Here is a 22,857-nt window from a genome sequence, read left to right as displayed (position 1 = left end):
GTGCTTGTGTGGATGCTAAGCGAGGACCACAGCTATGATTCCCCTTGTAAACAAAGCCTTCCAAAACAATATTCACACAATTGAATGAGGTACCAGAGGGCTGTCACAGCCATCTGTAGGTGAGAAAAGTAGAAAAAAAATAAGCTACATTCTCTGTTCAAGCTACATTTCATTCAGTTAAATCAGGTGCAAATCCTTTGGCTGTCCAAGGCTTTGGGACGTCCCGAAGTGAAAGGCACTAAACAAATGTAATCTGTTGTTGTTGTTGAAGAAAGCTTTTCACCAGGTACAAATGCACCAGTTTCATATTCTCTTTAGTGCTAATTTTGAACTGTGATCCACATGATCATGTTACGTTGCAGTTCAGATAAAGAAATGGTTCTATTATGTTTTTTTTTAAAAAATCATATGTAAGTGACGTGCTGGAGCTTACTATATGTATATATATATACACACACATAATAATCCTTACATTTCATATAATGTCTTATCAAGTGGTCAGGATGTCTCCAAGTGCTTCACAGGATTTTATTGCAACGTGTAGTGACTGTTTATTTGTAGAGAAGAGTAATAATAAAATCAAGAAGAGGTTAGGCGATGCCAAGCTTTGGGCTTTATTAAACTGTAGGGAAATTGGAAGAAAATCTTGGGAGAGGAAGAGAAGATTCAATGGGAGCAATTACAAGCACTGGACAGAGGAAATGTCTGGTAGAAAAGGAGGGCAGAAGGATCGCCTGGGAAAGTCACTGGGAAATCCTTCAACAGTCCATCATTTGTGGTGGGGGGGAGAATCAATTTTACGCTATGAACCAAGCTATTCATCTGAGATTGGCAAAAAAAAATCTGAACACTTAACAGAGGTGAGACCATCATGCCATCTGTCTGTGCTGATTTCAATCCTGTGGGAGTGAGAGGATTGTGTTAAGAGAGCAAGATGTCTCCCAATCAGCCTACTGCTCGTTTAAAGGTCTCATCAATTTCAGATTAATGTGCAGTTGCTTCCTTGTAACCCGAGAAAGCGCAGATGTACCAGCTAAATAAATTTGACTCCTTGCTAGATGGCTTCAAGTATTTTGATGCATACCTTTTAACAAAGTCATTGGGTTCGTCCAAATCCCGTTAATAACCTGATCTTCCCATATGTCGAATTTTTGGCCAGGCTACTGCTGTGAGGTTTATAAATATATTAAAATTAGCACACGAAGAAGATAGGTTGATGGATAGTTATCTAATTCGCCCAGCACAATCTCCGCAAAGCATATGCACTCCCAGCTGCCAGGAACAGCCTATGCAAAAGGGAAGGGCTTATAAGCCAGCACAAGTTATCTGACAGGAGCACAGTTAAGGAATACAACAAAGCAGTTTGCTATTTGGGTCTAATGTAATTACAGGTTCTGCGTCACCACCTGTTTTATCAATACTCTGATGGAAGATAATAATGAGGAATATTTGTCACTCTGGCAAACGAAAAGGATTTGGATGCGAGCATCAACTGTGTTTTTTCTCATTATATTTTCAGTGTGTGTGCCTCCAAACAGATCTTGGATTGGTACAGCTTTTTGACAAGTTGGTGATTACCGCATGTTCAATTTATAATCTCAATTACGGCACAAGTAGGATCACAAAAACTGTCCAACATCCCTGGGTGGGTGCGGTTTGTATGGGGGGAAGGGGTGGGGGGGTCATTGAAAGAAATTTAGTCGAATTTTCTATCCCAAAATTGTGGACTGTGCAGGCTGCACATTCCATTCCAATAAATATCCATGCGTAGGTGGAATGCATGCAATTCTCAGTTTGGTTTGAATACTCTTAAGCATGATGGTGGGTTTCCTGCATGTACCAGATACCCAGCTAACCCCAAAAAATGTGTGGACTGTGCGGATGCTTAAGTGAGGGCATGTCTAGCTCATTTGTAACGGTCCCCCTGCCTGCCCCAAGTCAAACAGTCTGCCGCCACTACCTGTCTGTGCTCACAGATGAAGAATGACCACTTGACAAGGTGCCCGAGGTGCCTGTGGAACTGCATGCCAGAATGTCAGTACTTTCAGGAAAGGACAAAAGAAAATAGGAACAAAAAATGTGAATTTAGAATTATCGTCTTTTAAAAAATCTTGAATTTATGGTTCAAAAAAAGTATATCATGTATGGAGATTAACATTAAATAGTTTAAAGATATTTAAGCCTGATTTTACTATTGTATTAATCCATAATAGTCAAACATATACATAGAATGTTTACATCACAGAAAGGCATTCAACTCATCACATCTGTGCTGGTGCTTTCATTCCCACTGATTTTTCCATTCACTAATCCCATTCCCCTGCTCTTTCTACTTATCCTAAAATATAATTTTCTCGCAAGTATGCAATTTCTTTCAGATGCTTCTATGGACTTCGCTTCGAACGACCATTTATAGGAAGACATTCCACATTCTGACAGCTTTGTGTTTCTAAAAAAAATCTCCAACCCTTTTCCCTTCAACCATCCCCTTTCCTTCATTATAGTTAATTGTAGTCCAAAGTCACTCAAAGTGTTAACAAGCTTTTATAGACTTAAGCACCAGATTTCCAAGAGACAAGTCTGGGATGTATCACATGAACATTCTCTCGAGACAAGATCATTAAATCCACATTTTTCAGCCTCAAATCACATCCCCAGTAACTTAATCAGTAGTGTTGTAACAGAAATTGACATAACAATCACTAATGAGCCCATTTCAAACCCAGTTATGTCCCATTAAGAAATTCTCCTTATTATTTTGTCCATTTTCATTGATCCACGTCTACTCCTATATCAATGTGTGAAAACAGCCTGGTTTAGATTTTTCTCTTTTCTCCCCTTTAGTTTTCTCACTCATTGTTCATACGTGAGCCTGGATAGTAAATGTCAGCAAAGTATTGAAAAGAATCCTTGCACTTGGTGTAGCATCTTTCACATCAGAGCAATGACTCAAGGTACTTTACAAGATTTACTGTAAAGTCTAGACTGTGCATTTTGTACGGAAACCCTCAGCCAATTTGCATATAGCAACATCCCAAAAACAGCCATGAAGTGAATGACTTATTTTGTTTGGATAATTGTTGACCAGGACACTGGGTGAAACTCCCTTCTCTTTTCAAATAATGTAATGTGATTTTTAATGTCCTCCTGAAAAGGGAGACAGGATCTTGGTTTAACATTTCACCACAAGGACGGCACTTCTGACAAATTTAGCACACCCCCAGCAATGCACTAGAGTGTCAGACTATATAGACTATGATTATTAGTACATTACATGTTTAGATTATGTGGCAACTGTCAATAAGTCTGACATTTTAATGTTTTTAAATTTCACATCAAACAGATGGACTCTAGCTCAGTCCTGTATATCCCTGTTTTCCCTGTGTTAATCATTGATGCATTTAGTCTGATCAATAATGTATTCCCATATCCTACTCAGTCCATTCCTCACTTGTCTTCAGAACATATGCATTCCTTCTAGGTAATGGAGACTGAACAAGAGTGGAATACCTGGTTTCAATTCTAATTGTCCGGATTAATCCCTTACCTTGGTTAGTAGAATTGAAACATCAAATAATTTTACCTACCAATGGCACCATGGCTGAGATCAAGTAACTCAGCACCCCTCTCTACTCCTTGGGGAAGCTAAGTAGGGTCTCCTCGGAGCTGGTTTGATTTGTATTGAAGAACAATAACTTTACATTTATATAGTGACTTTAAAAGTTCCAGAGAGTGGAGCCAGAATGACTGAAGGCTTGCCCACCGAAGGTGGAGCAGGACGGGCAGGAAACACGAAGCAGCCGATCGCTGCTGGGGTGCTAAGGCTATAGAGGCAGGGTGGGGTGAGGCAGTGGAAGGATCTGAATGTGAGGACAAGGATATTAAATTCAATCTGCTGGCAGATGGGGATTCTGTGGAACTGAGCAAGGATTGGGCAGGACAGGGGGGCAAGGTGTATGGAGCCTAGTGAAGGAGAGAACACAAGCTGCAGAGCTCTGGATGGTCAGCAGCTTGTGTAGAAAGGAGCTAGGGAGTCCTGCAAGCATAGCATTCGAATAGTCTAGCCTGGACAGAATGAAGGCATGAATGAGGATCTCGGCAGCCCAGGGTGAGAGATTATGGCTGAGGCGGGTGATGTTGGGAAGGTGAGGGAAAAGTGGATCTGGCAAATAAAGAACACAACAGCGTGTGCCCTTAAAACGTGCGTGTATAGATACGTTTCTGGCTTCTGCACCTTCTCTGATGGCTGGAGCTAGTCTGTATGGGTTGGGGGACACCAACCCACTTTCGTAGCCTATTCCACTGCAATGCTCAATGCTTACTGAGGAAAACACTGCAAAGTTTAGACTGCCACTTGGTTTGGCAGCTTTTCCAGACGCAGCAATAGAAACTACTTCTTTGGAAGGGTTTTGGTCTCTCTGGAGACAACATCACCTCATTGTTGCTGTCAGCATGCTTTCAGCAGGCAATGCCTTTCCTGATGGGAGGACAACTCTGTTAGCAGGCACTGTCCTATCAGAAGCATTAGTCTTCCTGGCATTTGTCTTACCACTATGTCCCACTGTTTGTAAAATGCTGGTTCCTAGTGAGGACTCAATCTCATTTCAAATCACATCACTGTGGCTCTTAGAGTGACTATGCTGCGTTTGGACAAAGTTCAGTGCATGCACATTCAGTGCTGGAGCCCATAATTATGCCTTGCAGCAAAATAATTTTAGCAAAGGCCAAAAGCTGTTTCTGAATGTCAGATGACTTTGTTTTGGGGCCATTTTCCAGCTTTACCTATAGTAAACTCCCGGTAGCTCATCACCCCAAGGGAAAAGGGTTCAGTGATGAGTTATTCGGAGTGGCAAGTTAGGCATAGGTCCTCCCAAGATACAAGGGGGCACTGTGATTGGTGTGGGAGCTTGGCGGAGGTTGGGCTCACATGCTCAAATGCATTGCAGAGGCCTCTGATCTATCGGAGGGCCATGCCATAGCTTCCCGCCCCGTCTCCTGCTTTTTCCTGTAACAGGATAGGGCGAGAGGCCTCTGCGATGCAAGATGCCATCTTAAAGGACAAGTTATCTGAAGTAAGTACTTTCAAGAATTTTTAGAATGTGACTAGTTACGTGTTAAGTGGAGTAACAAAGCGGAGTCCGTTAACATTTTGCAAGGAAAGCGGCCACGATATTGACAGCGAGTAAGCAACTGGTAGTAAGTGGTCATGACTAGTTAAGCCAGGGTCAAGCTGTCAGGAGTTTATTATTTTACTACAGAGCTGGTTACCTGCACATTGAGTGCGCAATCACGTTGCTACAACATGGAGTAACTGTACAGAATGTAATGGCTTCATTGCAGCTACAGAGGTTCCAACGTGGGTTCAATGTAAATGTCATCACATCACACCTATTGCTGCAGATGTAACACAATGATGCCACTAGGTTCTGTACATGCACAAGATCAATGCTGGAAAATAAATTGAATTATTCTAAGGTTTTGTTTTATGGGGGTTGGGGGGGGGGAGAGAGTGTCTGACTTGATTTTTTTCACCTTTCTTAATGGGTGTCGTTCACCTGAGTAGCTATTCATTTGTGTATCTTGACAGTGAATGTCGATAGTCTATTCACAGTTAGAGCAATCTAAATGCTCTTTTAAATACTAGTTGCACTCTTGCGTTCTGAATTAATGTACTTATTATCATTCATCTGCTCGGCAAACAGCTCAATAATCAGTCTCATTGTCAAAGGACAGCCTTGGGATATTAAACAGTTTCACTGTTTCACCTGAAAGATGGGAAATGCCTCCTTATATCACAAGCTGTTTCTACAGTAGTGTGTGGTCTTACTTCAAAGGAAGTCAGAAAAGCTGCAACAATTGTTTGAAGGCTCAAACTAGGAGACTTCCTCCTGGAGTCTTTGTGGTTCTTATGATCCCCACTGAAATAAATCATTCTGTCATCTTCTATTTATCGGTGTTTCCTGCTGTAAATCTGATACTTTTGCTGTTAATCTGCAAAAGATCAAAATCCTGATCATACCCTCTGAATCCACCACTTTTATATAAAATAATAATGATAATCCTTATATTTGATATGCACCGTTTATAATTCACGGACAACTTGGAGTGCAAAATGTAGTGCCTGTGTATTTTTGTAGGCGGACCACGCAGCCATGAACTTGGCCAAGACACCAAGGGAAACTTTTCTCTTTTACAATAGTTCCTGGGATGTTTAACATCCACCTGATCAGGCAGACAAGATTTTGGTTTAACGTTTCATCCGAAGAACGTTACCTCTAACAATGCAGCACACTCTCAGCACTGCACTGGAGTCTCAGCCTATCCTATAAGTGAAAGTGCCAATGTAGGGGTGCTTGAATCTACCACCTTCTGACTCAGAAGTGAGAGTTGAGCCAGACTGACACACAATGGGCAAGAGTGCAATTCCTTTGCTGAACCTGTTATGGGGCTCAAGGGTATTTATGTATTTAGAATATTTCCTTTGAACATAAGAGCAGGCGAGCAGAGCATATGATAGGGTAGGGTTTATCTGATAACTTCTGCTGAAAGCTGAAAGTAAAACTCAGTTTTGACATCCTTACATCACACACTGGGAACATCTATCCTACCAAATCATTCTAAAATGCTGTGGGCTTCCATCTTAAGAGGAAATAGATGAAAGCTCATACTGAGCTTTCACAGAAAACCACATTTATCATGCTCTGGAAAGGGCTTTGTTAAATCTGTGTGCTATGAAAAATTCTCAAGTCTTATTGAGAACTATTCACGTTGGAAGAGTTCAATCATTCTGACTCCTCGCCCTTCCCCCCACATCCACTATGAGTCAGGGGAGGCTTTATTCTACAGAAAACCTCAGCCATAGATCATGACTGTCTGTGCAGGGAGGTCAATGTGACCATTCCGGCAGCTATTACAATTTGAACAATTCAAAGGCAAGACGCCAAAGTCACCATGGGCCTACATTTCTCTACCAAAATCTTTAGTTGTGACCTGAACACAAGTCCACAGCTGGAGAGGTCAGCATAAACTCATACACCCACAATACGTTTGTATTGCAGAACTGCTTCAGAGAGTGAGTCTGCAATACTGTCCTATCGTTGCGTTCTGACTGCTGCTCAGTTTATATTACAACCAAAAAATGTTTTCAAAGTTGTGTTTAGTAATGGCACACGTGTAGGGTGTAAAAACAGTAATTGCAAAACTACTCAGTTCACCAGCAGTCAGATAAGACGTCACCCTTTGTTTCTCAACAGTATTCCCGATCCTGTTCACATCGCTGGGTTGGCGATGATTCCTGAAGCCCCTGCAAAAACAGTTCCTTTGGTGGTTCCACCAGCTCTGGAAACCTCATTGGCAACAATGGCAGAGATTTGAAATAAGGTACAGTTTAATCTCATTTCACCATATTCAACAGGATAATTGTTGCGCCACACCACATCATCGAAATATCTCAAAGCATAGGATATACTGCAAAGTGGTGTGAATGTGTGTAGTTTGTTAGGGAATGTGGCAGCCAATTTTTGCACAACCATAAATCCTCAAATAAACAACAAAAACAAAATTACATTTGTACAGTGCCTTTCCTGTAGCTCAGTGGTTAGAGTGCTTGCCTTGCAAGCGAGAGACCTGGGTTTGATTCCCGGCAGGGTGAAACCCTGGGCAACTTTCCTTACTCCACACGCCTGATAATAATCCCTCAAGAAAAAAACAATCCCTCAAGAAAAAAACAATAATAATTTGGTCCCCCAATCCACGACTGCTTGTGGGACACTGCTGTGCGCAATTGGCTGCCACGTTTCGCCCGCAAATATACAGTCAATTCACTTTACAGTACATTCTGTGAAGTACTTTGAGACGTCTAGAAAACGTAAAAAGCGCTATATCAAATGCAAAGATTATTATTATATTCACATCGGGAGGATGTCCCAAGGCACTGGACATTTTCCACCCAAACTAGGGTTTGGGATTGGGAAGGGTGGAGGGCGGGCAATGAGGGTGATCGAAGGCACGGTCGAACAGGACAGTCTTGAGATGGGTCTTGAAGGAGGCAAGGGAGGGGGCGGACGAGGTGGGTGACGTGAAGCAGACCGGAGCCCGCTGGGAATAAAGACCTTCTCGACTTTTCCCTATTCTTAAATCACGTAATTATTATATATGCTCATGCAGTTCTGCTCACCAGTCTTGAATTGCTGGAAAAGAGCAGGTCGGGAGTTGAACTTGAAATCAAACCATATAGGACTAGGTTTTTCCTTGGCACGATTCTCGGTCAGTGTTGAACTAAGTCTATTTAAGGTGCGGTAGTAATGGGCAAGCGATAATTGCTCTCAGCGTCCCTGGGCAAAGAAGAGGACGTGAAGAAATCAGCTGTGGTTCTTGACTGATTTGATTGTGATAAGGCACCATATCAAATGCAAGGTTTATTATAAGGAATCATTCTGAATGTAATATGTTTAATTAAATATTTGCCTTAGTTTTGATATATGCTTGCTTGAAGATATGAGCAGGTTCAAACAGCTGATTCCTGTCTTATTACTTCAATCCACGACTGTTTGTGGGATACTGCTGTGCATAATTGGCTGCCGCATTTGGCCCACAAATATACAGTCAATTCACTTTACAGTATATTCTTTGAAGCACTTTGAGACATCTAGAAGACGTGATAAGGCGCTATATCAAATGCAAGGATTATTATTATTATGATTATTATTATTATTAATTGCTAGTCAGAAAATCCTGTTAACCAAAATTTGGATGGATAGGATAAGGCTTGATTATGATACCCCTCATGGAAAAATAGTCCAACATTATTCCACTGTCTGGGCTCATTCATGAAGACTGTCCATCTGCGACCAGGGCTCCCTCTGCCTCCTCGTTTTCCTTGACCTCTCTGCTGCTTCCGACACTGTCGACTACTCTATCATCATCCACCGCCTCGCCTCTCACCTCAAGCTCCACTGCGCTGTCCTTGATTGGTTCAGATTGTACCTCTCACACCGCCTGCACTTCATCTCCTCAAACGGTTTCTCCTCTAGCCTCAGGACCGTGACTTCCACATGTATGCGTACGACACACAACTCTACCTCTCTGCCTCCACCCTGGACTCCAGGACCACTGCTGTGCTGACAGAATGTCTGTCAGACATTAAGTCCTGGATGAGAGTTAACTTTCTTCAGTTGAACGTCAACAAGACCGAGGCTCTCCTGATTGGCTCCCATCAGCGCCTCCTCACCTCAGGCGCTGACAGCATCATCATCCACGGTTGCACACCCCACCTTGCTAAGCCAGTCCGGATTCTTAGGGTCTTGTTTGACCCTCCACTATCCTATCTACCCCACATCTGCACCACTATGCTATGCTTTCCCCCACCTCCGCAAAGGTGCCAGGCTCCGAAACTGTCTCACACCGCAGGCAACCGAAACCCTCATACACGCCTTCATTACATTGAGGCTTGACTATTCAAACTCACTGCTTGTCGGCTTCCCCAACTCTCCCTCCACAGGCTGCGGATCATCCAGAACTTTGGAGCCCGTCCTCTCCCGCACATAGCTCCGTGACCCTATCACCCCCATCCTTGCCCAACTCCACTGGCTTTTCATCACAGAAAGGATACAGTTCAAGATCCTGGTCCTCACCTTCAAAGACATCCACGGTCTTGCTCCCCCCTACCTCTCCGATCTCCTAACCCCCTACCACCCTGTTCGCTCCCTCCGTTCAGCAGGCTCCGGTCTGCTTCACATCCCCCGCCATGCTCTCCCCACTATTGGCGGGTGGGCCTTCCGCCACTCTGCACCCACCCTCTGGAACTCCACCCCGCAGTACCTCCGTCTCGTCCCCTCCCTTGCCACCTCAAGACCCTCCTCTTCAACCATGCTTTCGATCTCCCTGCTTCCCCCCGGCCCTCCACCCTCCCCCATCCCAACCCTCAGCTTGGGTCCGTAACTCTGTCCCAACGCCTTGTGACTTCCTCCCAACGTGAAAGGTGCTATACAAATTAAATTTTGTTGTTGTTGTTGTACGATGTGGATATTGGTCAAAATGAATCAGTGGCTTCAGGACTGGAAGGAGAAAATCTTATTAGAAGATGAAAAAAACACCACTGATTTTACAAAAATCAAACTAGTTTTGATAAGTAAATTCAATTGGAAATGATCTTCTGAGGCTCTGATCAAGAAAAAAAAGTTCCTTCTGTTGATTTGTTATTGATTTTGTTATTCTACAGGTTTATTGACCCTAACATCTTGCTTGTCAGCAACAAGTGGTTTATAATGATAATGCTTGCATTGGATATCGCAGCTTCACGGGATAATAATAATAATAATCCTTGCATTTGGTATAGCGCTTTTCACGTCTTCTCGACGTCTCAAAGCGCTTCACAGAATAGACTGTAAAGTGAATTGACTGTATATTTGTGGGCGAAACGCGGCAGCCAATTGCACACAGCAGGGTCCCACAAACAGTCTTGGATTGAAAATGACCAATTTATTATTGCTTTGTTTTGGAGGGATTATTATTAGGCGTGTGGAGTAAGGAAATTTGCCCAAGGTTTCGCCCTCTGCCTGGAATTGAACCCAGGTGTCTCGCTTGCAAGGCGAGTGCTCTAACCACTGAGCTACAGGACTCCAGAATATACTGTAAAGGGGTTTGACTGCACTTTGTGGGCGAACGTAGCTGCCAATTTGCACATAGCATTGCCCTGGACTAAGTGACCAATTTTATCTGGACGATTATTCGTCAGGACATCGAGAGAAACTTCCTTTCTCTTTTCGAACAGTACCATGGGATCTTTAACGTCCACCTGAACAGGTTCCACGTCCTGATGTTCGGGGCTTGAACTCACAACATTCTGACTTAGAGGCACGGATAGACACACAGATGGAGAGAAACAGTTCAATGTCCTCCTGGCCTCAATCACCAAACCTAGGAACTATAAATTATTCTGTCAGGCACTATTAGGAGTCTAAAACATATAGAACCTCAAATACCACATGTGGAACAGAGTCTTGAGATCAAGGGTCCAAGTGATTGTTTTCCATTCTCTTCTGAATATTTAACATTTTTTAAACCTGAAAATACATCACTTGGTATGGTGGCTCTGAGATTTTTGCTGGGTTTTCATCAGTTTTCAGTCATATCATGAACTCTGCACACATCACACACGAGATCCCACCCATACTCAAATCTGATCATATCCCAAACCAATCTGATGTATCAGTGCTTCAGACAGAACTAGAGTTTCATTTGCAAGTCATACACACAGAAATGTTTCATTTGCAAGTCATATTCATAGAAATTGCACACACACATGAAAGATAAAGGCTTGAGCAAGCATGGGATAGGCAGGGCAGTGGGATTGATTGATTGCTTGCTTTGAGAGCCAGTGGAGACTCAATGGGCACTGTAAATTTATATGATTCTATAAAATTATTCCTATACTGGGGATGAGAGTTATGGAGAAAAGACCTTTTTTTTAACAGCTTTCATTATACAATCCCAGTTCAAGAGCTAACCTGCAAAAAACACATCTTTCATAATAAAATCTGATCAAATTGTCGATAACCTTCAAAGCAAGAGGAACTATTCCAGGAATTCAGTTAAGGAGAAAAGTAGATTGCATTTTATATTAGGAAAAGCACAGGCAAACTTCCATAAATAAATGCCTGTCTGAATCTGATAACAATACTACATTCTGCACATCATATTCTCTGTGGTTACAGTAACAGAACTGTTGGTGCTGAAACATCAGCTATGGTTAAAGATGAATGATCTCATCAAGAATAAAAAGCTATACTAGTAAGAGGGTTGCGCGGGGTGGGAGCGTGGAGGCAAAAGAGAGAGAAATCAAGAATATTGTGCTCAGGATTCAGATGCATCACTGGAACAAAGCATTTTACTGAACTCAAGTATATTGTTCATTATGTTTGTGAAACATTTATTAATAGAAATAAAACTAAGCCCTCCGAGACACTAACTCACATGAAGAGCTCTATAGAAATGCAAATTGTTATAGTATAATTCCTGAAAGAACTACAATTTCCAGCACAATTACAAGGGAAATTAACTGGGGGCAACAAAATACACAGTCTCTCCACTTTACTGTAAAGTGTCCTCTCAATGTGAAAAGGACCACATCAAATGTAAGGATTATTATATTCATTATATTCATCATACTTCAATGAAAGAAAAAGGAGTGGAACCTGTTCAGGAGAGAAGTAAAAGTAAGAAAATTGGTAAAGGGTAAGAATATAGGCATTATTGTCCACTGCCAGTGAACTACAGTATTTGGCCTAGAACCTTTCCAACATTCTTGTAAACATTCAGGATTTACTCTAAAGTGCAGAGAGTGTGTATTTTATTTCTAACGGGACAGAGTGGTAAAAGCATTAAACCAATCAACTCAATGCCAGTTTTATTTTTATCTTCTTCTATACTAATAAAACGACAATGTCTGTCTGCGTTTCAAGGAGAGACATGATATATACTTTAACGGAAAGGTCTTGCAACTAGGAGTGACACGGGCATATTTGTTTTCGGGTATCTCCATGAGTTATTTTCAATTTCGTGTTTTTCGCTGCAGTTACACATGGTGACTACCGAATCAAAGTGGGGCTTTGTCAAAGTCAAATTAGATAATTCAGATTTTATTAATCAAACTGGGAGAGAATTTTTTTTAAGCAGGTTGATTTTGAAACAAATTGACTTTAATGGCCCTTAAGAAAGTGTCAAAAAGAAAATGTTTGCGGCCAGTGTATCAAAAAAGGAAGTCAAATAGTTATGGTAAGAAGGAGACGTTGTCATCAAATTGAGAGACAGATAGGAAAAAGAACACTGGTAGACATTTACTGAAATAAATAAAGGAATTAAAAAATGGTAGGACTGGTTTAATCAGCATTTGGAGCATATCTTGTCCATTCTTTTTTTCTTAAATTCTGATATTTCTAAAAATAAAGTATAAAAATAATCATGTTCTTCAATTGCTCTTGCCTGTCAAAAATACCACCAAGCAAGATGAATTGTCTTTGATTATCTGAATAAATCTTCTGGTGTTAAGGTAAGATTTCATTTGCTTTTTAAAATGGGAGGGGGGTACAGAAAAAACTGTCATGGTGATACACCGATTGCCTAAGCACTCTTTCAGACATTCTTATTCAAATTCAAATGCATGTTTTTTTTCGAGGGAATTTGGAGCCAAACTAAAATCAGAATAAATTAAGGAAGTGTCATTGGGATCCTTGGAGGATTTATATTAAGTCAACGTCAGTTGACACTGGTAATTTATAAGCCTCGAGTTCTTAAGAAGAAAGAACCTCAGGATTTTGACGAATAGTGTGTCTACAAAATAAATTGGTGTTAATAGCTCTCACCTTAAATTCCAAACAAAGTAAAGTTCATATGGCAACCTCGGTCATGCAAGTACACCTGGAAAGCAGAATGTCAAAGTATGTTGTCCTTACAAAGCTGTGGTTCAGGTATGTCAGGGCAAAGTACATTGGGTTTTTGATCTTGTGAAGCAGACAAAACCCTTAATCCCATCACATCTGCTCTTCTGAACCTGACCTTTACTGATAGTTGTTTTTTCCCCTTTATCACTATTACATTAAAAACAGCTTCCATTACAATTCACTTTGCAGCTTTCCAAATTTTCAATCTGTAATTTGAGTGCAATGCTTCAGCATTGAGAATCCCTCAGAAGTGTGTTTCTATATTTAAAACAAAGTTTTTTCTAATCATACCTACTGCACTGAATGTGAGCCATTAAACACAACAAACGTTTTTTGCCCACCACTACAAGAAGGGTATTGAGTAAATGATTAAACTGAAAGTTGCAAAGAAAAGCAAATGAAAAGGAGTTGTCTACATGAAAACAACCACTTTTGCTGTGCCCTAATGGATTTAACAGCAGTGTAACCTGGAGACCACCTGCGCATAATAACACAAGACCAGCTTCACCGTACAAATAAGGAAAACTTCATCGCTGTTGCACAATCATTTCAATAATCAAAGTGAGTTACACAAACCATGTTCCAAATCAAGTAACCAGATATTTACCTGCACATTTACACTGAAAAGATCATAAAGAAACAAATAATTTAGGAAAATGGAAAGGCGACTACAGGATAACACCAAGAGAATCAATAGCAAAATATATTCCAGCTGAATTTGATTTTTGTTATAAACAATTCCATTATGGCCCAGTTACTTGCTTTTGAAACACTCCATACAAAGGATATAATGCTTCCAAGCACTTTGCGGTGATCACAATCAAGTGTAGTGACTGTATTTGTAGGCAAATACTGCAGCCATTATTGCACACAGTACAGTCCCCAAAACAACGACAAGGCAAGTGATCAATTTATCTGGAGAATTGTTCATCTTAAAACCAGGAGAAAATGACCTCTCTTTTTGAATGATGTCCGCTCTAACTTTAACCTGCAGAACAATCAATCTTATCATCCAAGATGCACTTCCAGCAATGAGCACCCCCTGCACTGAACTGGAATGTCAGTTGGGTTTCTGACGCTGTACACGTAGAAATGAGAACAGTACAAGCAAGGTCTGATCTGGGGCAATGAAAATCCTGGCTTCCCTTCAAAGCCAGTGGCTAGCATAAACATCAACCCAATATGCATGCTGAGTATACAATTTATTTCCTGTTCTTCAAAAACAGTTTCACTGCTTCTCCTGCATCACTCTTTATATACAGAATTTCTCCATGGATCCATGTTAACAAACATCCTGGCCACAAAGAAAGGATCATGGATAAAATGTTCTGTCTCTATTCCAGCACCCCCTCCTCCAGTGTCCATGAACTGCCATTAGAAAATACAGAAAGTGATTAGGAAGAAAAATTACTGCTAATAATCCTTGCATTTGATATAGCATCTTATCAGACTGGCGAGCTGTCTCCACAGTGCATTGTGTGGTGACAGAGTATTTGTAGGCAAACTTGGTAGCCAACTTGTGCACAGTTACATCCCACAAACAGCCATGAGGTAAATGACCAATATTATGCATTTGGGGGATTCTTGGTCAGGACACCAGGAGAAACTCTGTGCAATCTTCAAACCCGCAAATGTTGTCACATTGTAGAAGATCACATATTTGATCTCCAGTTCACCCCCTCAATCGTCATACTCACTTTCAAGGCTCTCCATGGCCTTGCCCCCTCCAACATCTCTGACTTGCTGACTCCCTATCAATCTGTCCGCTCCCTCTGCTCAGCAGCCTCTGGCCTGTTCCAGGTCTCCCGCCCAACCCACCCTACCATCGGCGGCCGGACTTCAGCCTCTTTGCCCCTACTCTTTGGAACTCCAATCCACAATCCCTTGCTCCCTCTCTTGCCTCCTTCAAGGCACGACTCAAGACCCTCCTTTTTGACCGTGCCTTCAGCCGCCCTCTTACCCTCTCTGCCCTCCCTCATCCCTATCCTGCCCCCATGCTCGGGTCCTAATCCCTAACTGTTCCGCGCCTCGGGACGTCCTCCTGATGTGAAAGGGGTTTTACAAATGTAATTTTGATGTTGTTGCTGTCAATGAATTTCCAAACTCAGCTTTTGTGTTGTTAAAAACCCACACTGAGTAGAGAATACAAAAATTGGAAGATGTGTGCCTCTTTGGAGGGGTCACGTGTCAATCACAGGGGATTCATGGCTATGGGGAACTAAGAAGAAAATAGAGAATAAGTCAGGTATGAACAATGACTTGGAAGAACTGAATAATGCTATTTGTAATTTTAGATTAATATTCTATAGTTTTCCAATTGATTGTCTTAATGCAAGGATCAAGGGAAAAAAATGTCGAGGTTTTCTTCTTGGTAGTTATCTACAATAATAGATAATAATCCTTGCATTTGATTTTCATTTTCACGTCTCCCTCAGGCAGTTAAATAATAGGCAGAGGTTCTATGCATGTTACATACATTGTGCATAGCAAGCATTTGACTCATGTAAATTTGTGAAGTACATGATTTTATAACTTCAAAAAGTTAAATCTAAAGCTGATTTTGTCTGACTCAATAGAGAAGACAATTGTCAGAGGCGGCAAACAGAATGCAGTCATCGGAAATCACTTTAGATGTAAAACAAAATGAAGCATCTTCTGAATGCATAAGATCCTAATGAAACTCCACTGTCTGATACTGTTGGAGATTCTAAAACAGACCAAAAAAATCGGATCAGTATTACTCATAAAGGGTCTTGCTGACAGAGTTCATGGAAAACCTTCTAAGGTCACATCTGGAAATCAAAATGTATACAGTGTCTCCTGGTTACCAGAAAAGAACTAAAAAAGCTTGGCCCATGTTATTTATGATTCCATCAGAAAGTTATTTCCCACCAAGTAAATTTAATCGAAATGGGGAAGGGGGAGATACACTACAAATCTACACTTATATAGCATCTTTCATGTCAGGAGGACATCTCACAGCTATTGATATACTTCATAACAAAGTGTTATGAGTGAATATTTATAAACTTACAGTACAACATGCTTTAACTTCAAAACCATTTGTTCTTGTGGATAAAGGCCAGTACCAACTTATTTTTCTGAACGAGTTTCATCAAAGTGCATTTCATGTGGTACACAAAGTCACCTGTTCAACATGACCCCTTTTATTTTCTAATGTTTACATGAAAGGATGAACATATCCCGTTCATTTAGTGGTTGCAAGCCAGGAAATTAAGACAGGATGCAAGTTGAAATCTCAGGATTCTTAAATGCATCTAACAAAAGTGCTTCCTGTATTTCAACAGCTAATGTACCCTCAAGGAAAATCAAAATTAATCCTAATAGATGTTTATTATTAACAGGATGAGCACTGAAACCCAGTCCCTTAAATGTCAGCACGACCTACTTTTCATCATTGTTTCGGAATATAAATTGAGAAGTCATGTTGATTGGATCATATGGAGTTCCCATCTGTCTTATACAGATAAGAGACAAACTACACGAGGAATGCAACGTGAAGAAGACTTCAAGTACAAAAGATTCTTTAAGGGGAAGTGAATTCAGATGAACTGTCACCTAATCCTACTCATATGAGCTTACTTATAGCTCAGTTAATAATATTGTTCTGAGCCATACAGACAAGGAAATTCCCAGGTTTGAACCCTGTAGTGTGCCACAAATGCTACCATTGTATTAATTGCTCTTAGTCGCCTGAGAAAAAGAGAATAAAGCTAGAGCCCACGCCCACCCCCACCCACCCTCTCTTCTACACCCTTCTAATCACTGCTCAGTAACCTCAGATGGAAAGAGCGAGAGCAGTTTGGGAATGAGAGCAGCATTTAACTCAGGCACTTTTTCTAGAGAAGTCTCGCTTTAAACAAAAGAATGGCCACATCGCTGAATTTGCCAAAGAAGTTACAGAAAATTTCAAACCCTCATTTATATTCTTGCTGTATTATTTTCCTATTTTCAGCGTGCAACTTGTTTTTCTCCCACGAGTGGAGTTAGGTTGGGGAAGGTTTGACGGGTGCCAGCAGCTCTTGGTAGTTTTCCCAATTGGCCAATATTTACGTGATAGAAACCCTTATTCACCATGAGCATGGGAATGATGCAGCTGTGCTTAGTGCTGTCTACACCCTTACATTTTCCATCAGTCATGAGGAGCAGAGCCTTGGCTGATTTTTTTCCGTTTACTACCCAGAGGTTCTGAGGACAACTGTATGTTACTAAGCCAATACCGAACCTCAGCGTCCTGTTGAACCCTCAAGTGTCCTTCATACCCCACATCTGTGCCATGACCCGCTCCGCCTTTCACCATCTCTGCAACATCACTCCGCACACCGCAAACCACCGAGACACTCATACATGTATTCAAAACATCCAGGCTCGACTGTGCAAATTCCCTGCTTGTTGGCCTCCCCAATTCCTCCCTCCGTAGGATGCAGATTATCCAGAACTCTGCCACCCGTTTCCTTCTCCGCACCAAGCTCCGCGACACTACCACCCATCCTCAGCCAGCTCCACCCAGAGGATACAGTTCAAAATCCTGGTCCTTATTTTCAAAGCCCTCCATGGCCTCGCTCCCCCCTACCACTGTGACCTCCTAAACTCCTACCAATCTGCCCACTCCCTCCGCTCAGGTGGCTCTGGCCTGCTTCACATCATCCGCCTCGCCCGCCCCACAATTGGCGGGGGGCCTTCAGCCATCTGGAACTCAATCCCACAGTCCCTTACCTCCTGCAAGACCTGTCTCAAAACTCTCTTCTTTGATTGTTTCCTGACGTGAAAGGCGCTATAAAATTGTAATTTTGTTGTTGTTGAATACCCAACAACCAGAAAATGAAGCCGTTTTGTCACAAATCCTCCCCACAGAACCAGTAGCTCAGACCATTAATGGAAACAACTCTATAAACGCAACATCAGATGACTAGATGTTCACACCAGTCCTGGGTTAAAGGATCTATACAGGTCATAAAAGATGAAAGAATCTCTGGTAATGTTTATACAGTATACACACAGGATCTGAGAATCGAACAAAGGTTGAAGCCCCCCACATTTCTGCCTTTCACTTGAATTTAGAGTAAGTTTACAGCGAGAGAGCATGTTAAGCAAATACTGTAAACACATCTGAAGTGAATGCAGGGCAAATATTGCTCGATTTATAGTTGTTCCCCAGAGTCTGCTTTAGTCACTGGAAATGTAAACTTTTCCAGTTTGCAGGCATTTAATGAAATGCCACACTTGCATTGAAGCATTCTAGCTGAAGAATAAATTGCTCTGCATATTTCTTTTGGTTGAGCTGTTCTTTATCCTTGCTATTGTTTCTCCTCCAAGTTTCTACCATCTTTCGTCAAGTAATTGTGAGTAATCTTGCTCAACAGCATTATGGTTTCTTGGGCACCGGCTGTTCTCTAATTGTATACTCAAGTATTCGTCGAGAGCCTTAAAAGTGAGTGTTGGCAGGTTATTGACGATTGGGGCATCGCGTTCAAGCCTGATGCATTCGTCACATAATATGCACCTCTAAGTCTCTAAAGAATAATACAATAATCTTTCAATTTGAAATAGCGCCTTATCATGTCTTCGAGACATCTCAAAGAGCTTCACAGAATATACTGTGAAGTGAATTGACTGTGTAATTTTGTGGTCGAAACACAGCAGCCAATTGTGCACAGCAGTGAGCCGCAAATAGTCATGGTTTGAATGACCAAATTATTGTTTATTTATTTATTTTTCTGAAGGGATTTTTACCCCAGAAAAATGATCCGACAATCGACTAACAGCCTGCTTACCGCTAGGTAAACAGAGGCGTGTGGAGTAAGGAAACTTGCCTAAGGTTTCGCCCTGCCCAGGAATCAAACCCAGGTCCTCTCTCTGGTGAGGTCAGTCCTCTAACCAATACACTACAGAACCGCACTGGATGGAACTGGCTGATTTCCTTTCCCTAGTTTAGGGGCCCTGAGGCCATTTTCAGCAATCCTCGTGCCACCCTCATTGAGAATCAGCTCATTCAGCACAGAACAGGATTCATACCTGTGGCCTTTTGGTTTATCTGGCTTAGTGCTGCCCTGGCAGCGTCTTTGCTGACCAGGTTATTGGGCAGAAGTTCTTAGCTGTTTACCATCACCATTGAAACATTAACAAAGGACAAATTACACAGCAACACTTTGAAAACCCCCAAGTTTAAAAAAACAATTTTAGCATTTTAAAACTGATTGAGTTGAAAGTTTTTAAATTATCTTTGCATTTGATAACAATCGTGCAACCCATTAAATTGATAATCACCGACTTTCATGTCAGGAGGACCTTTCAAAGCACTTCACAGGATTTGAACTTCCTGCAGCTGAATATGGAGTAGACGGAAGCCATACGGTTTGGCTCTCATCAACACCTTTACTCCTACAGATCTAAATTCCCCAACCTCCCTGGACTTTCTCTCACTCACCGAACCAGTGCGCAATCAAGGCGTCCAGTTCAACCCTCAGCTGTCCTTCCTCCCCCACATCCGGTCCCTGACCAGGATCGCCTTCTTCCACCTCTGCCTTCTTCCACGCCTGCCTCCGACCATACTTCACCCCAAATGCAGCCGAACTCTCGTGCATGCGTTTGTCATCTCCCGCTTGGATTACTCAAATGCACTCCTCGTCAGTCTCCCCAGCTCCACTATTCAAAAAATCCAGCTCATTCAGAACTCTGCCACCCGCATATTGACCCGGACCAAACTCCGTACCCACATCTCACTCTGAGACGCTACCCTTACATTTATATAGCACCCTTCATGCAGGGTAGTGTCTCGGAGTGCTTAACAATGGCAGAGTCTGATGTCAAGCCAGGGGGAGGGAGGACGTGAGTAGGCACGGTCGAAGAGGAAGGTCTTAAGGCATGATCTAAAAATGGGGAAGGAGGGGAATAAAAGTGAAAGGGAGTAACGCACTTAACATTGCGCTCCCTCTGCTCCTCCTGGAAAGCTCAGCTGTGATTGAAAGATTTGTGTGAGGAAACACGTTATTCAGTAGGGACTGCTCCTCTGAGGTTAGATTTAAGTATTTTTTTTAAGATCAAGCTAGTTGCTTGTTTGAGGGTCATCCATAGTGCCTGCTATGTGGGGAAAGTATTTAGTTCATTTTTGAGCATCAGACACAGGAAGGAGTTCTTAAAATGTCCAGTGGATGAGGTAGTATCTGTGGTTGCCTGGTTACACAGCACAGTGCCTTGTTACTTTTAATGTGTTGCACCTCTGATCTTATTGAATGTCACAGTTGTTTAAGTCTGCTGTCTCACAACCACTTAAAAATAATCATCATCATCGCTCAAGAATTTTAAATGTATAAAAGGTAGCCAGCCCAAAGCTTGACACTAACCCCATTGCTGCTGAACCACTCAAGCTTCACTGCGGCAAGGCCAACATCCAGCTCGTTTCATGTTTTTCCTTTGATTTGTTTTTCCTTTTACCTTTTTGTTTCTTCTTTCACTTTACTTTCATGTCTGCCCTGCCCATTTGTTTCAATCTCAGAATTACCTTGTCCTTTCACAGAAATGTTAATATAGGATGCCAACTGGCCATTGACATGATTCCAGCTCATCTACTGGAGCTAACTACTTTAATCCCAATTCCCGGTATCCTTTTTATATTCTTCGTCTTCAAAGATTTATCCAACTCCCTTTCAAATGCCTTTATGGTCTCAGCCTCAAAACCTTTGTGTCAAAGCATTTCATGTTCTAATAACCCTCTGTGTGAAAATTTTGTCTAACTCTCATTCCATCAGTATCAATTCTGAGTTTATACCAAAATATTGTTTCTAGCACACTCTGGTTCAATGAAACTACAAGTGTAATACAAATCCAGTTCATGTAACGCATTGCCACCTTAAAGACCACCATATATCATAAGCATTCATCCTAGTTCAAGTATAAGAGTCCCTCCACAGATTCTAATCCTTTTGCATATAGAAAAACCTTTGTCTGTATGCCAATTGCCCAAGGCTCATCTCCTGTGCACGACAAGACCCCCACCTCCTTTGGTGTGGAGGGTGGAGATGCATCTAGGTCAAGCAGGAGAGAAGATAACAGTGAGTGTGGGTGGTGTAGCGAGTGGGAGGAAACATAACAGGGAAGCGGAAATTGATAGCCACATGATTAATTTGACCATATATGGCATGAAAGACGTGTCAAGGAAATTACAAATGTGGTTAGGGTATATGAGGGATGAGGGACATAACAATACCTTATGGCAGTATCAAGTTACATCATAATCAATACCAAATATGGGTGTCAACGCCTTACCTGCTGACTCTAGGCCATTCAGTGGCAGTGTCAACTTACATCATAATCAATGTCATTCAACAATCGCGGACCCCCTCAATAAAAAGGTCCCTCGACGGTGGCAAATGTTCATTAACATATCTCGAACTGGTGTGATAGGACTCTACCAGTTATCGGTCAAAACAACCATGACCAAATTAAGATACTGTTCCAGACGCAGTCGCCCCCGCAAATGATGTGGAAGAAGGATGAGGAAAACCAGGTGCCGAGGAAGGCGACAAAGGAGGATTATTCATAGACCCCGTCATGTAACCTATAGGAGGAGGGTACGGAAGATTATGCACCTTAAACGATGCTCTCGGCCTCGGGAAGACATGGAGACCAATTTGAAAGCAAAGACCAAGAGACATCTTATCGAATCCTTGAAACAGCATCAAATGTCCCTGAGGATGCCTTTCTGAATGCCACGTTGCTATGTGAGAAGTAAGACTATCAATTGATATTGAATAAAAACAAGTCTAAGGGGGAAAAAAATATATTGTGCTTTGCCTCGTTTTGTTTCTAAAAATCCCCAAATCCGCAATTAGTACAATGTAGCAAACCTGGGTAGTGAGTTAGATGCTACTCTTGGCAGGAGATAACCTGGGTGAATTAGGTAATGCATAACAGGGACTAGCAGAAATTGATAGCCACGTGATTAAAAAAAGATAATCTGGTCACTCAATCCACGACTGTTTGTGGGACACTGCTGTGCGCAATTGATTGCCGCGGTTCACCCACAAAAGATAGTCAATTCACTTTACAATATATTCTGTGAAGCACTTTAAGACATCTCAACAACGTGATAAAGCGTTATATCAAATGCAAGGATTATTATTACATATTATTATCAGGACTTATCAGCTTGGCTGTTTTATACTGATATAGCGAAGCTGAGATTTTGAATTCAATGGATTTATTTATTATTAATTTTGTTTTTCTTCCCTCCTTGCTTTGCCAATAGTTGCACCTATTGCTATATGTCTTTTCAACCCAATCTGGACAGCTCAATTACCCAACCTTGATATAGTAGAATCATAAACATTTACAGCTTAAAAGGAGGCCATAAGACCCATTGAATCTTCACCAGCTCACTTTATTTCCAATCCTACTG

General features: G+C 41.7%; 1 protein-coding gene and 1 long non-coding RNA gene across 2 annotated transcripts in view; one reads left to right on the top strand and one right to left on the bottom strand.

The window, feature by feature from the left end:
- cog6 (component of oligomeric golgi complex 6) overlaps nucleotides 1–22,857 on the bottom strand; it is an 87,517-nt gene that overhangs the window by 43,681 nt on the left and 20,979 nt on the right.
- LOC103177179 lies at nucleotides 4,997–22,225 on the top strand. Its single transcript, XR_487686.2, has 3 exons — nucleotides 4,997–5,072; nucleotides 7,254–7,380; nucleotides 21,919–22,225. It is a non-coding gene; the product is annotated as an uncharacterized LOC103177179 (long non-coding RNA).

This window comes from Callorhinchus milii, unplaced genomic scaffold, assembly GCF_018977255.1.
Source record: "Callorhinchus milii isolate IMCB2004 unplaced genomic scaffold, IMCB_Cmil_1.0 Scaffold4, whole genome shotgun sequence".
NCBI lineage: Eukaryota > Metazoa > Chordata > Chondrichthyes > Chimaeriformes > Callorhinchidae > Callorhinchus > Callorhinchus milii.
This window is presented reverse-complemented; position numbering and strand designations above follow the sequence as displayed.